This window comes from Garra rufa, chromosome 1 (genome assembly GCF_049309525.1).
Source record: "Garra rufa chromosome 1, GarRuf1.0, whole genome shotgun sequence".
In the NCBI taxonomy this organism is placed as follows: Eukaryota; Metazoa; Chordata; class Actinopteri; order Cypriniformes; family Cyprinidae; genus Garra; species Garra rufa.
In genome coordinates, this window is record NC_133361.1 from 103,619,282 (window position 1) to 103,624,281 (window position 5,000).

At 50.6% G+C, this 5,000-nt stretch overlaps 8 non-coding genes across 8 annotated transcripts; 1 reads left to right on the forward strand and 7 right to left on the reverse strand.

The window, feature by feature from the left end:
- Positions 1 to 297: 297 nt before the first annotated feature.
- Positions 298 to 369, reverse strand: trnah-gug (transfer RNA histidin (anticodon GUG)). Its single transcript has one exon. It is a non-coding gene; the product is annotated as a tRNA-His (tRNA).
- Positions 370 to 522: 153 nt separating this feature from the next.
- On the reverse strand, positions 523 to 604 carry trnas-aga (transfer RNA serine (anticodon AGA)). Its single transcript has one exon. It is a non-coding gene; the product is annotated as a tRNA-Ser (tRNA).
- Positions 605 to 1,117: 513 nt separating this feature from the next.
- trnas-uga (transfer RNA serine (anticodon UGA)) lies at positions 1,118 to 1,199 on the reverse strand. The gene has a single exon. It is a non-coding gene; the product is annotated as a tRNA-Ser (tRNA).
- An 836-nt stretch (positions 1,200 to 2,035) lies between these two features.
- On the forward strand, positions 2,036 to 2,150 carry LOC141290037 (U5 spliceosomal RNA). The gene has a single exon (XR_012340034.1). It is a non-coding gene; the product is annotated as a U5 spliceosomal RNA (small nuclear RNA).
- A 361-nt stretch (positions 2,151 to 2,511) lies between these two features.
- On the reverse strand, positions 2,512 to 2,583 carry trnah-gug (transfer RNA histidin (anticodon GUG)). Its single transcript has one exon. It is a non-coding gene; the product is annotated as a tRNA-His (tRNA).
- A 155-nt stretch (positions 2,584 to 2,738) lies between these two features.
- Positions 2,739 to 2,820, reverse strand: trnas-aga (transfer RNA serine (anticodon AGA)). The gene has a single exon. It is a non-coding gene; the product is annotated as a tRNA-Ser (tRNA).
- Positions 2,821 to 3,083: 263 nt separating this feature from the next.
- Positions 3,084 to 3,156, reverse strand: trnak-uuu (transfer RNA lysine (anticodon UUU)). The gene has a single exon. It is a non-coding gene; the product is annotated as a tRNA-Lys (tRNA).
- Positions 3,157 to 3,333: 177 nt separating this feature from the next.
- Positions 3,334 to 3,415, reverse strand: trnas-uga (transfer RNA serine (anticodon UGA)). Its single transcript has one exon. It is a non-coding gene; the product is annotated as a tRNA-Ser (tRNA).
- Positions 3,416 to 5,000: the final 1,585 nt, after the last annotated feature.

Genomic DNA, 5,000 nt, shown 5'->3' on the forward strand with positions numbered 1-5,000 from the left:
GCCTCGTCATGGTCTGTGTTTGCAGCCTTTGCGCTTCCAGCTTCGTAGCTTCAAATTTCTTTAGCCAGCATGGAAAGACAGCGCTCTCTCGTCCATGACGGGAGAAAAACCCTGGACGGGCTCAAACAAAGATGGCTTTTAGCTCTTTTGGCCCTATCAGTGACTCGTGCGCTTCGAGCCTTCTTTGTTGACCCCGAAAGCCAGCCTCTGCTGCCTGCGTTGTTGGTATAGTTTAACTGGCACCGCACCCGTACGAAAAATGGAGGTGGCAGAAAGGAGCTCAGTGAACAAAAAGCCTGCCGTGACCCGGATTCGAACCGGGGTTGCTGCGGCCACAACGCAGAGTACTCTCCACTATACGATCACGGCGCCCCACTGGCTCACATCTGGTGGTGCCGGCCGTCCGAATTGAAAAAAAGGACTAGCGGCGCTTTTTATTACTGTGGAGAGAGGGCACACAAATCCGTGCTAGGGACACGGAAGAAAAGGGCCCGGCCACTTTTCCTCAGCACCGGCGAAGAGCGTAGTCGGCAGGATTCGAACCTGCGCGGGGAGACCCCAATGGATTTCTAGTCCATCGCCTTAACCACTCGGCCACGACTACGGCGGCCCCGTCGTCCTCTGTCCCGTTGTCAACCTCAAAGTTGGCTGAAAAAACAATGAACTGGCTACCGCTTTACTGAAATCGCCTAGCATAAAACTCCTAAAGGGGAAAACAGCCCACCACAAGCAACGAAACATTCATGAAGGGGCAGCATAGCAAACACTCTATGTGAACTCTATCACATCTTTAAGCGTACGCCGCCACACGGCAGAGCTGGACCGGCACGACTGCAAGCTGAGGGCGACAACAAGAAGATGGCCCTTCGCCCGACCAGGGACTTGAACCCTGGACCCTCAGATTAAAAGTCTGATGCTCTACCGACTGAGCTATCCAGGCTCTTGTGTTTTGTGCGCCTCTTACTTTTTATATAAGAACACTTTCTCCACAAGCCGCCCAGCAGAAGCTCACTTGCCACAGGAGCTACGGGACAAAGGCCGCACGCAATTACGTCAGAGAGAGCGAAGGCCAAACCACCGTCGCAAAAAGCTAAAGGCAAAAGGGGGAATGCCCGACCGTAGTCGGCAGTATTCGAACCTGCGCGGGGAGACCCCAATGGATTTCAAGTCCATCGCCTTAACCTCTCGGCCACGACTACGCCTGCATGTGGACCGCCTGCTCTCCTCTCGAGGCGGGCAGCACAGGATGCCACCGAGCTTCAGGCGCTAAATCCAACTGAAGGGTGAGTTGGCAAAAAGAAGCTGGACGTCCCCGTCGCTCAACGACAAAGGGCTGCCATGACCCGGATTCGAGCATTCTTATCTGACCGCTTAAATCTGGCACCGAGCACCTGCGTTGGTGGTATTCTGGTGAGCATAGCTGCCTTCCAAGAAGTTGACCCGGGTTCGATTCCCGGCCAACGCAGTTTTTGGCTGCGGTTGACCTCGAAGCAGAACTCCTTCTGTGACCTCTGTCTGCACCAAAAGCTTTTGGATGAGTCGTTCAACAGCAGCAAAGAACTAGGTCTCCTCGTTGGGGAATCTAACCCCGGTCTTCCACGTGACAGGGGGAGATACTGTCCACCATATTAACGAAGAGTTGCGCTTGCTGTTCTTCGCTCCCAGCACACGCGACTGCACCCAACTTGCCAAAACGAGCCCCTACTCCATGAAATACCAGATTGACCCGCCACGAGCTAAAGTCTCTCAATATCTTGAATGCTACACATTACAGTGGGTCATTATTTGGACCGCTTTATTTCATTTAATATTTTTTTTGGCCTCTAATACGGGGGCATGAAAAAAGAGATGACATTACCTTGATCGGGTTTGTGAATACTGGGTGAGGGAAGGGACTTTCATAACTTTTACTTCTCCCATTTGGAGTGAGGGGGGTGACGAAAATCATGTTGTCAGGTGTCGGCACCCTAGATTACCCTTGGTGAGCGTAGTGGTTTACCACAGTGAGCGCACAGGTCCGAGGGCATAGAGACACATCTCGAGTTTCTCGTCATCAGCGCATAAATCTTTCGCCTTTTACTAAAGATTTCCGTGGAGGGGAACCTTTGCGAGTGACCTGTATTTTTGGGGGCTCTGCTCACAGCAGAGCTACACTAGAGTGTCAAGAGCAGAGTCAATCTGGCCACCCGCCAGCGTGCATTGGAACGAAGCGCGCCTCGTCATGGTCTGTGTTTGCAGCCTTTGCGCTTCCAGCTTCGCAGCTTCAAATTTCTTTAGCCAGCATGGAAAGACAGCGCTCTCTCGTCCATGACGGGAGAAAAAACCCTGGACGGGCTCAAACAAAGATGGCTTTTAGCTCTTTTGGCCCTATCAGTGACTCGTGCGCTTCGAGCCTTCTTTGTTGACCCCGAAAGCCAGCCTCTGCTGCCTGCGTTGTTGGTATAGTTTAACTGGCACCGCACCCGTACGAAAAATGGAGGTGGCAGAAAGGAGCTCAGTGAACAAAAAGCCTGCCGTGACCCGGATTCGAACCGGGGTTGCTGCGGCCACAACGCAGAGTACTCTCCACTATACGATCACGGCGCCCCACTGGCTCACATCTGGTGGTGCCGGCCGTCCGAATTGAAAAAAAAAGGACTAGCGGCGCTTTTTATTACGGTGAAGAGAGGGCACTCAAATCTGTGCTAGGGACACGGAAGAAAAGGCCCCGGCCACTTCTCCTCAGCACCGGCGAAGAGCGTAGTCGGCAGGATTCGAACCTGCGCGGGGAGACCCCAATGGATTTCTAGTCCATCGCCTTAACCACTCGGCCACGACTACGGCGGCCCCGACATCCTCGGTCCCGTTGTCAACCTCAAAGTTGGCTGAAAAAACAATGAACTGGCTACCGCTTTACTGAAATCGCCTAGCATAAAACACCTAAAGGGGAAAACAGCCCACCACAAGCAACGAAACATTCATGAAGGGGCAGCATAGCAAACACTCTATGTGAACTCTATCACATCTTTAAGCGTACGCCGCCACACGGCAGAGCTGGACCGGCACGACTGCAAGCTGAGGGCGACAACAAGAAGATGGCCCTTCGCCCGAACAGGGACTTGAACCCTGGACCCTCAGATTAAAAGTCTGATGCTCTACCGACTGAGCTATCCAGGCTCTTGTGTTTTGTGCGCCTCTTACTTTTTATATAAGAACACTTTCTCCACAAGCCGCCCAGCAGAAGCTCACTTGCCACAGGAGCTACGGGACAAAGGCCGCACGCAATTACGTCAGAGAGAGCGAAGGCCAAACCACCGTCGCAAAAAGCTAAAGGCAAAAGGGGGAATGCCCGACCGTAGTCGGCAGGGTTCGAACCTGCGCGGGGAGACCCCAATGGATTTCAAGTCCATCGCCTTAACCTCTCGGCCACGACTACGCCTGCATGTGGACCGCCTGCTCTCGTCTCGAGGCGGGCAGCACAGGATGCCGCCGAGCTTCAGGCGCAAAATCCAACTGAAGGGTGAGTTGGCAAAAAGAAGCTGGACGTCCCCGTCGCTCAACGACAAAGGGCTGCCATTACATTTACATTTACATTTACATTTATTCATTTAGCAGACGCTTTTATCCAAAGCGACTTACAATTGGGAATACAACAAATGATTCATCCTAAGGAGGCAGATCGACATAGGAAGTGCTCAAAAATACCATATGTCAGGCGTTGTTAGATGAGTACGGGCTAGAAAGGGAAGATCAGGAAAGAGAGGAGAAGAAATTTTTTTTTTTTTTTTTTTTTTTTTCAGATAGTCAGATAGTGTCGAAAAAGATGGGTTTTCAGCAGTCGCTTGAAGACAGTAATGGAGTCAGCGTTTCGGATGGGGGTGGGAAGATCATTCCACCAGGCAGGGACATTGAAGGAGAATGTTTTGGAAAGTGATTTCGTGCCTCTCTGTGGTGGTACAATAAGGCGTCTTTCACTAGAGGATCTCAGACATGACCCGGATTCGAGCATTCTTATCTGACCGCTTAAATCTGGCACCAAGCGCCTGCGTTGGTGGTATTGTGGTGAGCATAGCTGCCTTCCAAGAAGTTGACCCGGGTTCGATTCCTGGCCAACGCACAGTTTTTGGCTGCGGTTGACCTCGAAGCAAAACTCCTTCTGTGACCTCTGTCTGCACCAAAAGCTTTTGGATGAGTCGTTCAACAGCAGCAAAGAACTAGGTCTCCTCGTTGGGGAATCTAACCCCGGTCTTCCACGTGACAGGGGGAGATACTGTCCACCATACTAACGAAGAGTTGCGCTTGCTGTTCTTCGCTCCCAGCGCACGCGACTGCACCCAACTTGCCAAAACGAGCCCCTACTCCATGAAATACCAGATTGACCCGCCACGAGCTAAAGTCTCTCAATATCTTGAATGCTACACATTACAGTGGGTCATTATTTGGACCGCTTTATTTCATTTAATATTTTTTTTGGCCTCTAATACGGGGGCATGAAAAAAGAGATGACATTACCTTGATCGGGTTTGTGAATACTGGGTGAGGGAAGGGACTTTCATAACTTTTACTTCTCCCATTTGGAGTGAGGGGGGTGACGAAAATCATGTTGTCAGGTGTCGGCACCCTAGAATCAGAATCAGAATCAGAATCAGAATGAGCTTTATTGCCAGGTATGTTTGCGCATACTAGGAATTTGTTTTTGTGACAGAGCTCCACAGTGCTACAGAAAGACAGTGACAAGACGATACATATTATAAAGAGAACAATATACAAGTATACAAGACAGACAATGTGCAAAAATAGCAAAGACATTTGAATGGAAGTAAGTATGTGCTTTAAATAAATAACGGAAAAATGAATAAAGAATGTATAGTTTTGTATGTTCCACGATCAAGTGTTCATGAGATGGATTGCCTGAGGAAAGAAACTGTTTCGGTGTCTGGTCGTTCTAGTGCTCAGTGCTCTGTAGCGCCGACCGGATGGTAACAGTTCAAAAAGTGAGTGTGCTGGATGTGAGGGGTCCA